This window comes from Adiantum capillus-veneris, chromosome 25 (genome assembly GCF_014529385.1).
Source record: "Adiantum capillus-veneris isolate H3 chromosome 25, ASM1452938v2, whole genome shotgun sequence".
NCBI classification, from domain to species: Eukaryota; Viridiplantae; Streptophyta; class Polypodiopsida; order Polypodiales; family Pteridaceae; genus Adiantum; species Adiantum capillus-veneris.
In genome coordinates this window covers 67,043,636-67,055,846 of record NC_140955.1, presented here as the reverse complement: position 1 = coordinate 67,055,846, position 12,211 = coordinate 67,043,636, and positions in this window count along the sequence as shown.

Here is a 12,211-nt window from a genome sequence, read left to right as displayed (position 1 = left end):
GCTCTCTTTTGAGCCCACACCCATGACTCAAGCAGACAAAGAAGGCCCACAATGTTTTGATATTCAAAAAAATCATAATCCTGATTTGTTAGCTTGTAAATTAGGATTTCCAATAATCTTAATGAGGGTTCTCCAACCTATAAATAGGCCCCTCTCCTTCTTGTGAAACAATCTCCAACATCTCACATAGCACCCCAACACTCTATGCGTGAGGAGAGACTTAGGTGTAGCAACCACTTCAAGCTACACATTGCAAGTGAGAGAAGCCTTCAAGCTACACATTGCAAGTGAGAGAGCGTGAGTTCCACAAATCTCAAAACCACTATTGTACATGCTCCTTCATCATCAATAAATTGAGGTTTGGTGCATCAAATGCGTGATTCGACGTTCAAATCTTCGTCCTTCCATTTGTGCAATACGGTTTGGTGAATTCAAGGTGACTTGTGTATTTTGAGTTTTTATCGGTTGATCTTGATTTTAGAAAGTGTTTTAGTGTGTTTTTCATTGCCAGTTTTGTGTCCATTGTAAGAGGGTATTGTGGTGAGAGGTCTCCCACACCCTAAGACAGTGTGTGTGTGTGTGTTTTGGCAATGATTAGCAATCACTAAGCATTGAGTGAGTTTTGTACAAGTTCTACGATAGCATTATAACGAACCATCTCCATTTGCAAGTCACAAATAAGGTATTACGCAAGATCCTTTCCTCTCTCTCTTCCCTTTGCTCTAGCTCTCTCTGGTCCATTTCATGTGTGTCTTGGTGTGAGGTTGCTTATGTGTGTTGTGTGGTGCATCTTCTTGGTTGTGCCAAAATATCTCTTGCGTCCTAGTTCGCATACCATAACTATGTGGTGCCCCTACGTTGTTTGGGTTTGGCTGTGGGTTTGTTGTTGTGTTGTGCTTGTGGTTGCCCCAGGCGCAATTGAGCAGCACGGGAGCCTTGAGGGGTGTTTAAGGGTTGCCTCTCTTGTTGCCCGCCCCGGACCGCTCAATTTTGGTGCCCCCACTGAGGAGCGATTGTGTGCTTAGTGTTGTTGTATTCCATGAATGCTTGAATTTCAGCATAATCAAGTAGATTTTATGAATCATGAAAACATGTATGACCGAGTTTAATTTCAAGGAAACAAAAATTGATCTAGAATATGGTTCGGATTATGCATAACATAAGAAAGGAAAAAAACATTTTCACATAAAAGTCTAGAATTCATGTTGAAAGACCTTTCAAAACTTTGTGTAGTTAGTTGATGATTGTTTGGAACTAATCTTTGTGTGGTTCTAGCATTGAGAGACTATGACACGCTATACCTTTGATGATATCCCAATCTTCTTCGGAAATCCAGAAGAAGATGTTGATGAATTTCTTGCTGATTTTAGAATGGTTTGTCATATCCTTGGTAAAAGGGATGACATTGAGAAAGGGGATTTTCTATTGCTATGTCTTAGAGGCAACGCTGAGCAATGGTTTTGGAGTATGTATTCTCAGATTGAAGATGGATATACCCAAATTTCCAAAGCTTTGAAGGCCAGATTCTCTAAAGTTCCAACAACGGAGAAAGCATGGGCTTCACTACGGAGACTTCAACAACATGGTGAAGACTACTATGCTTATGAAGATATTTTTTCTCGTCAATGGGAAGGATGTGGATTTAGTTCTACATTTCCAAATTATGTAAAAATGGATCAATTTATTTCGGGTTTGTCTCCTTTCCTAAAGACTAAGGTTACTTGTAGTGGACCCTCTACCTTTAAAGAAGCGGTCACTATTGCCCGAAGGAAGTTTCACAAGTACTTCTACATCAAAAATGGTTTCCATCATGCTGGAAGAACCAACCATCATGAAAGTGTTTCTATCAAGGAGTCATCTCCTTTGCCATACTTGTCTCCTTCTACTCCGACAAATGTTGAAGAAGTTACTTACATGCCAACTGATTATTCAAGTGCTAAAGTGTGTGGCCAAGATTCAAATGTGGAATCTCTTTCTTCTACCTTTATCACAAGCATGCAAAAATCGACACAAGATATCTCAAATGGCATTGATGATTCAATAAGGGATACATCCAACCTTTTGGCGGAGGATCAATTTCTAGTCCGAGCAGACGAAGCTTTTGTGCAACATGACTCTATGGAGAATGAATACCTTGAAGGTAACCTTGATCTTATGGAATGTTCTGAGAGTGTATCTTGTCTAAAAGAAGAGAGTGAAGAAGAAGATGAAATCATAGGTGGAGAGATCATAGACCACATTGATCATAAAGAGATGATTGTGTACATGGAATGCCAACTCCAAAACAAAGTAGAAGAGTGTGAGTTGAATCCATGTGAGGATAATCTTGAAGAAGTGTTTGAGGATGTTGAAAAGCATTGGTATGACCCATGTATGTTAAGCATGGAGGAACCTATCATGCAAGAAGCCAAAGTTTTCACAAAATCAAACAGTAATCCATCAACCTTTGAGGTGGTACAAAGTGAGGAGTTACAACCTTTCCAAAGGGGGGGCTTAGAAGGGGATGAAGAACAAGGGAGAGTAGTAAAAAATAAAATCATAAAAGGAAACTGTCAGAAGGGTATCATTCTCTCCAATGGTGTTTTAGTGGGTGGCTCTTCATTCATGGGACAATCTCTTAGCAAGAAAATCCAAACTTTGGAAGCCCCAATCATCTTCACATTGGTTTTCACCTCTTCAAAGTCAACTTCTCCTCTCTTCACATATACCTTTCATCGAGGGCACCATACCTTCTTAAGTGGAGGAGGACATGAATACTTGGTGATGAACGGATGTTTCCAAACCTTTTTCATTTGGTTCTTTGGTGTATGGAGGTCGCACATTGTGATGCTTCTGGTCTTCATCATAGATGAAAAACTTGTTGATTGCTACATGTGGATATTTCATCAATCAGTACCAAAATCTATTCTCTTCTAATGTGTTGGAAGCAATAGAAACCTTCGTCTATTATCTACTTATGTGGTAAACTATTTGCAATACCTTCCAATAGCAGCTGGAAGCATGGATCAATCTTTCCTAAATCATGAAGGCTATATAATTTTTGACTTGGTGAGCCTACCCAGGTTGAATGAATTTTATGAGCTACAGTTCAGGAATTCGCTCATACAAGCTCTTGAAGATCGTAGCAGATACATCAACTTTACATAGGAGGAAGAGCAACCAATCTTTTATATCACATTCATAGTGATAGATGCAATGATGGACAACAGTAAAATCTACAAGTTTCTTCAACCGAAATCAGTAAGTGATTCCATACCATACATCTCGCTTTGGGAAAGATATTTCAAGATCTTTGATCCTGGGGGGTGCTTATGGAAACTTTCTCAATGGAGGAGGTTTACTCCGTCACTTCATTTCATCTTGCTATTGGCTCGGAAAACCTTCCATATCACACAAGGTTTTTTAATCATACAACAAAGGTTCTTCAAAGATAAGAGCAGACAAAGACATACGTTACATAATATACATGTTGTATGATCGGATCAATGGTACATGAATGTACCATTATCTAAGGGGGGGGCTAATAATACCGGTTTTTCGGCTCTCCATAATTGCCATAGTAAGTTACTCCACCCTACCAAATTCACCCAAACGCTATGGCTATCCCTACCATTTCACTGTACATAGGCGTGTGTGAGTTAGGGGGCTTTTCCCATATCTTCTTAAAATCCTCATCTAGCTAGTCACTGGGCTAGTTGAGTCAAAAAAATAAAAAAAATAAAAAAAATAAAAAATATTATGGCCCATTTGTGTGTAAATATTGTATTATATATATGGCCTAAATATAGGGATTTTAAGTATTATTCTGGTATTTTATTTAAATATTTATACTTAGGTGTGTGTTTTATTAAACCTATGTATGCCTTCTTTCATCCTCTTACACCATAAGTATATTTTTTGCCAATATGTACATACTCTAACCTTATATTTTCCTTTATACAAATCACTCCCACATTTTCACCCTCACCCTCGTAAAAACAAAAAATTGATTTCTACTCATTGGTCACGTTTATTATATTATTTACTTGCATACCTTTTCCTCTTTCACCCAAAATAATTCAAAGAGGGACCATATCATATGATTCCAATATCTTTCCATATCCATAACTCCTCCATATTTTTATTATTATTTTTACTCATTATTCTAACACCATGTGCTCATTGAGCTAAAGTCCATGAATAGTCCATACACTAGTTCCACCATGTATATATTTCTCTATTCATCAATAATTCTCCTCCATGCATGGGTCAAGGGCAACTTGGATGCTTTGTATTATGATATGACAAAGGAGGGGCTCACTCTTGGATGCATTGTACAAATTCAACAAAGGAGGGGGCCACTAAAAGACTTTTGCAGGAATAAAAAAAGGCTTTTTGGTGAGAATTTTGGCACCTATCTCCACTCCAAATTTGGAGCGGTGGTCAAAAAGGAAAATGTAGCCCACGCTATGAATAATCACCTCAAAGTTTTTCATGATTTTTGGAGCTACCAGCGGTGAGATATGATTTTTTGAGTGGACCCCAGTCTGCCCACTTTTCTCACAAGTAGCCCATAGTCTTCTCTCACCTCTTTTCATACTTCTACACACACACACACACATTCCTCTCAATCCCTCACTCAAACCTGCACCTTCAATGGTTTCTCTCACCTTCTTCACCATTAACCTTCCCTCTTACTTCCATAGCTCTCACATGAGCTCTCCATGTACATACACCATCTCTATGCCTCTCTCTATTATCTCCAAAGTACAATTCCATCTTAACCCTTATATATATACATAAATTCAGCATGTGTACCATGCTTAATCTCTGCAAATCAAGAGAAATCATCAATGGAATTACCATTTTCATCGTGATAATCAACCTTGGCGGCGGTGGCGTAAGGAAGAGAAGACGAAGAAGAAGATCGATAGTCATTTTAAGAACCTACACAAGTAAGTCCAAAACTTCTTCAAGCTTCACCATCACAAGGATTTGATCACTTCATTCAACCATCTTAATCCAACCATCCACCCCATTCTACCCATTGTAAATATATCATTAACTTTCTAGTGATTACTAACACTAACCACTAACATACTAACACAAAATAGCATTGACCTAACCATAAAAGACACCTCACCTCAAGACATGTACAAAGTAACTCTCTCACTCTCTCTCTCTCTCTCTCTCTCTCTCTCTCTCTCTCCTTACTTACTTTCACCTTATCTACCATCAATAATGCTCTCTTTTGAGTCCACACCCATGACTCAAGTAGACAAAGAAGGCCCACAATGTTTTGATATTCAAAAAAATCATAATCCTGATTTGTTAGCTTGTAAATTAGGATTTCCAATAATCTTAATGAGGGGTCTCCAACCTATAAATAGGCCCCTCTCCTTCTTGTAAAACAATCTCCAACATCTCACATAGCACCCCAGCACTCTATGCGTGAGGAGAGACTTAGGTGTAGCAACCACTTCAAGCTACACATTGCAAGTGAGAGAAGCCTTCAAGCTACACATTGCAAGTGAGAGAGCGTGAGTTCCACAAATCTCAAAACCACTATTGTACATGCTCCGTCATCATCAATAAATTGAGGTTTGGTGCATCAAAGGCGTGATTTGACGTTCAAATCTTCGTCCTTCCATTTGTGCAATACGGTTTGGTGAATTCAAGGCGACTTGTGTATTTTGAGTTTTTATCAGTTGATCTTGATTTTAGAAAGTGTTTTAGTGTGTTTTTCATTGCCAGTTTTGTGTCCATTGTAAGAGGGTATTGTGGTGAGAGGTCTCCCACACCCTAAGACAGTGTGTGTGTGTGTTTTGGCAATGATTAGCAATCACTAAGCATTGAGTGAGTTTTGTACAAGTTCTACGATAGCATCATAACGAACCATCTCCATTTGCAAGTCACAAATAAGGTATTACGCAAGATCCTTTCCTCTCTCTCTTCCCTTTGCTCTAGCTCTCTCTGGTCCATTTCATGTGTGTCTTGGTGTGAGGTTGCTTATGTGTGTTGTGTGGTGCATCTTCTTGGTTGTGCCAAAATCTCTCTTGCGTCCTAGTTCGCATACCATAACTAGGTGGTGCCCCTACCTTGTTTGGGTTTTTGGCTGTGGGTTTGTTGTTGTGTTGTGCTTGTGGTTGCCCCAGGCGCAATTGAGCAGCACGGGAGCCTTGAGGGGTGTTTAGAGGTCGCCTCTCTTGTTGCCCGCCCCGGACCGCCTCAATAGCATTCCTCCGTCCCATGGTTTGTCCATTTTTGTTCAATAGCACACCATTTTGGCTGTTTAGCATGTGGTTTGGCGTACAGGTTAATCTTTTTTAGCACTTCTTCTACAAGCTGCTCTTGGCTTACAGGTACTCCCCCTTTTGGTGTTGTCTTAGAAGACTTGCTTCCACTTTGTTGTGAGCATGAATTGTCGTCAAGATCCTTGAACTCACCCTCTTTGTAGACCGCACAATTGTCTACAAGGTAAAGAGCCTCCTTAGTTAACTCATTTAACGTCGTGCTCCTCTTCATATGTAAGTCCTTCTGGAGATCTGCATTCCTTAGTCCTTGTATAAATATAAGCATAAGTCTGGACTAAGTTGGTAGTTCTTCCACAGGGCATAACTTAACATATCTTTTTATTCGTAGGACTGCCTTTCGCATAGATTTCCCTTCTTTCTGTTTGAATTTATGGATTTGTGAGATTGTATTATGATCATAAACTCGTCAAACACCTCCTCCATAGACTCAAGGTCTCTACGCTCCACAGAGTCAAACCAAGTAGGAGCGTCATCCTCTAGTGTTAGTCCAAACCCTGCAAATTGGGTAGGGAAGTCTAACATCTCTTCAGCTCTACTTACACGCACAAAGGCTGCTACATGATCTCCAGGATCTTTGTTTCCCGTGTATTTCTTGTTTACCCATTTTTGCACCTGAGAAGGTCTAATTCTACAATGGTCTACAAATCTCATCATTGGATCTCCACGCCCTAATCGATATACCTCCTCTGGCCTTCTGTAGTAGGCAGGTTCCTCTCCCAGTGGTGCTCCTAAGCCATAATCTCTAACAATTCTTGCAAGAGATGGTTCATCTCGTCGAACTCGTTCTATGGGTGGTCTTCTAGGCTCTGTTGACCCTTGAGCTTTTGGCTTACTCTCGCCTTGATACCGTGAATAGAGTGGTGGTTCTTGTAAATCCCATAGCCCTCGTGCGGCTTGATAACCATCTCGGTTTAGGTCTTGTTCTAATGTTGCACTTTGTCGAAGCCATGTCTGCAATGATGGCTGAGTTGTTGGTTGGTTTTGGTTGTTGAATGTCTGTTGTCGGGTAGAATGTGAGGTCACGTCGTAATCTTCTGAAAAAGGATTTGTCGACTTGCTAGGGGTGTAGGTGACTCTTGGCACTTCATCGGGGGCATATGTTGATGCTCCTGGAACTGTTGCAATTCATCCATTCACAATAGTGTAGGGTTTTCAGTCTTGTGAGCTGAAGGGTTTCAAGAGCCCTCCTCAGTGGGGGCACCAAATGAGAGGCGGAAGTGAAAAATAATATAGACCCGGTGGCCTCTACACCAACACTATGCACAATGGCCTCATCATGGGGGATACACAATAGGGGCACCACCTAGCAAGATATACGGCTAGGACGCATACATATACACAATGAAGCATGCCATGGAAAACAATTTCAAGATCCACGCCCAAATGTGAAATGTGGTGGTCGGAGAATAAGGTGAGAGGAGTGGTGAATGAGTGAGAATGGGCTTGCTACTCGTGCATGTTAGTAAGGAAGATAATGAGGTATGAGAAACTTGCGAGTATGCTCACTTATCATACAAGAGGTGGCGAATCCGCACACCTCAAGATGGAAGTAGCAAGATGATAGGAATATGAGAGGGAGAGAGATAGTGTGTGTGTATGGTGGCGAATCCGCACACCTTTACATAAGCAGAAAAAAAGGCAAGGAACAAGCATATACCATACTCACAATGAGATGTATCCAAAGCGACACAAAATATGGCACCAAGATGGAGTGTGTTGATTGCTTGCAAAAGATGAATACAATAGGTAGCGTATGGCAGGAAAATGAGAAGGGGACAAGATCGTAGGAGGCATAATGGAGAGATGGGAGTTGGTGGCGAGGAATATCATGAGTGTGTCCACCCTTCTTCTTCTTGAAATTGTGCCTTCAACCCTTAATTACAAGTGGTGTGGAGGTGTGGTGCTCATCTTTTGTGCATGGTGATGGTGATGATGATGGTGTTGTGATTATGTGATTAGGGTTCATGCTACAAGCATGTAGCACAAGAGTGTGTATGGATAGGTGTGTGTGTGTGTGTGTGTGTTCTCTCCCCCAAGTGAGCTCTCATAGCCTCCTTATATAGGGAAGGAGGGAAGGATTTAGCAATATTTCTATTTGAGGTGAGTGTCCCACTTTGGTGATTAGGAAAATGGGGTGCATGTGATTGTGGCTCCCATCTTGTCTCCTCATTATTTAAAATACCAGAGTCAATAGAGAGAGAAAAAGATAGAATGTGGGTAGGATGTAGAGGATAGGAAATATTTACAATAGTCTAGCTTTGGATAGACATAAGCTTATTAGGGAGAGAAGAGAGAGGTAAGAAAATTATAAGAGAGGTTGTCAAAGGTGGATATTTGTTGATGAGGATGGATCCTCCAAAAATGGTGATAGAATTACTCTAGACTAGCCAAGACCTCATTAAAAGAGCCTTCTCTCTTGTAATCATGCTTGAAGACTTGTAGAACCATAGCCATTCTAGAAGGAAGAAAAGTGGGGATGGCCTATGTCACCATTACATGAGAAAACTGGGGTCCACTACAAAAATCATATCTCCGTGTTCATAACTCCAAAAATTCTGAAAAAAATTGAGCTAAAAGTTGAGATCACGAGCTACATCTTTCATGTTGAACGCTCCTTCAGATTCGGGGTTCTTCTATACTTAAAAAATTCAGCCAAATAATGTATTATTTGTGGCTGCAAAAGTCTTTTGGTGGTCCCCTTTGAGTGGACTTCTCTCTTGCCTTCAAGTGTAAGCTCCTTCATGTGTATGAAAACATGACCTAGAGTGTTGAAAAGATTGGCAATCATCTAGATGGAGGTATTATTGAAATTTGAAAGTGGGGTTGAGGTTTGAAAATGAAAACTAGTGAATAAAATATTTGGTAGAGTGGAATAATATATATACATGAAAAAAATATATTAGAAAATACTAGAATATATATATATTTAATATTTAAGGTCAAAAGAGAGATCAACAAAGAAAGCTTACTTATTATGCTACATCGTGATTGATTAGCATAAGTATTATTTATTTAATAAAGGCTAAAACGTTAGTGAAAAAGGGAAGAAAAATCAATAGTAACTTATATAATAGGAAATATTTTTGGTAAAAGAGAAAAAAATATGGGGGGGTTCCCATGCGTGGAAAAGCTTGCCTCAGTGTCAAAGATCTAGAGCTTCGTCCGGGGCTCCTGAAACTGAACTTGCGAACACATCCTCTCCAATCTACCCAGTGCTGCGTGGGCTCTAGTCAGTCTGGCTCTCTGCTGCTCTTCTGAGTGAGAATGTGGGTCCGTTGAAAACCACTCCAAGGTAAGAGAGAGAGAGAGAGAGAGAGAGAGAGAGAGAGAGAGAGAGAGAAATCACATTTAAGACATACTTAAAGACCTAGCACTCTAAACAAGGGATATTGATACAATTTCTGGCATCTCATAACAAACTGTTGGCCTCAAAAAAGATATTTTACTATACATCAACAACCAAAATACTAAGGATATTTGCCAACACAACTCAATCCTGATAGGCGTGAAGCTCTCTCTACTTTACAAAAAGTAATAGTTGTAGAGCTATATGTTTGCATGCTCAATACATATCTCAATAATATTTGACATATAACAACGTTGGATTGTCATTATATGATGATACACATTTGCAATTGGCGTTTCAAAAGAACTTTGCACTTACAAAAGCTCAAATTCATTTTGACCCATCTCCATTTCTTGATCCTCTCTAAGCTTTAACGTTTTGGTCCAAAGAGCCCAAGACACCAAAACATCCAATGCCTCTAACTCTTCACTTAATTTTTCAAAATCAAATGACTGTTTAGGATTTATCCCCTGCACAACCCTTAGAAAGTCATCAAGTCGTTTGTACATCAAGTCTACGTTGTTCTCTCCCATTAGCTTCATAGCAATAGATTCTTTTGTTGATTTTGGTAAGCTACAAGCCTAAATCATCACAAAAAACAAGTGTAAATTCTCTAGAACAAAAACATCAAGTGTGAATTGTTTAAAACATAGAGTGTGAGGGAGTTGAAAAGAAACATAAGTATACATTAGCAAGTACTCCCACATGATTATCCCAAGAAGTAAACTTTTGACTTTTAGATTTTCGAACCTGAAATAAAGATACAATAGACATCAACATTCTATTCAACAAAGTGCTACAACCTTCTTAAATCGAGAAATTTACTTGAGTGGAAGCATTCTCCTTAAATCTAGCTGGAACTTTTATGCTTCTCTTAGAGGTTTTGCTTGTTCTATCTATGCCCTGCAAAAACATTCCGCTTGCTTCTACATATCTTGTGAAATAGGCATCACAACATATAGCTTAAGACATCACAAGCCTGTATTGGTACCACATTCTCACTTTGCACTTGATTATTAGAGATATCCCTAAGAGCCTACAAAACAGGTCAATGTTTGAAGCCCTTCATTACAACTATTCTACAAATAAATTGGAGCAATAAAAATATACCTTCTTTTTTGGAGGTACCATTTTCTTTGTATGGGTTTTCCCCTGTCAATACACATTGAATCCTTGAGTAGACAAAGGAACATTATATCTCTAAATTTGAGTTGTCTATAGCCCTTACCATCAATTTGCTCATGCACACAACTTTCCTTCTTTTCTTGTGTGCTTCTTATAGTGGGATCATTATGGTCCTACACAACATAGTAGAGTTAAGTGATATTTGAAATTGGAATCCTTGGGATTAAGCAAGTATACCTTTTTCTGTATCTCATCTTCACTTTCCTCTTCGCTTTCTGATGGATGATTTGCAACCTATAGATCATCCTTTATTATTACTAATGCATACCTACTTATCACATGAAAAAAAAAGATTGGATAGTATGAGCCTTACAAATCCTTCAATCACTCCAATAGATGGGTCTTCAAAGGAGCCATCCAAGTTAAACATTTTCCATGTACACTGTAAGGATGAGAGAAATTTAAACAAAATAAACCATTTTGTACCCCATGTATCATAGAATAATCTACCTTGTTATTTTCTTCAATGGTACTATTTATTGCACAGTTTTGCATTTAAATGAGGGCTACTTGTAGCTACAAGCATCTGTTAAAGAAAAAGCAAAGTAAAAAGCATATATATACCACAAATTACTAATCAACTTGCAAGATAGAGGAGCCTTTTTATTAAGTAGCTCTTCAAGTTGCTTGCTTGTTGGCTGTGGATCCCCGAAACCAAGCGGTCCATTGAACTTTTTCAACAAAAAATTGCTTTAATGGAAGGAATATCACTGATGCTTCAATAAATGCAAATATATACCTGATTTAGAATCTTTGAGCAAGCAATCTTTTCTTTGCTAGAAGAAATGGATGCTTGAACATGTGAGGGTGAGCCATTTGCAATATTTGTAACCTAAACAATCAAAGAAGCAGAATTTGAAGGGTCTACAAAAAAGATAAATAGACAATCAACTCTTAACAAGAGTAGGCATACCTCTTCTACCTGTCTTGAATGCTCAAAGTCACAAGCAAGAGATAGCCTTTTTGATTGAGTGTATGTGATCGAACCAGTAGGAGTATTCTCATCCTTTTAGAATAGAACATTGACATGTGAGAAAACACCAAAGTTAATACGCAAAGGTATGTAATGAATTTACCTCTAGTTGAGATTGAGACCACTTCTTTGTGTCTTCTATGGTTGAATTCACACTTGACTTTTGTTGCAAAGATAAGGGGCTTGTTTCTTTCCAAGGCTATAAGCAACTTGTAGTTAGCAAACATATTCAAAGACAAATAGTTGATCTTTACAAAGCAAAAGAGAAATATTACATGTCCTTCTTCATTGGTTGATCGAGGCTCAGTCTTGCTAAGAAAGATTGATCGAGGCTCAGTCTTGCTAAGAAAGATTGATCGAGGCTCAATCTTGCTAAGAAACACAATTGGAACCTCTATTATTTGATTCTAAATT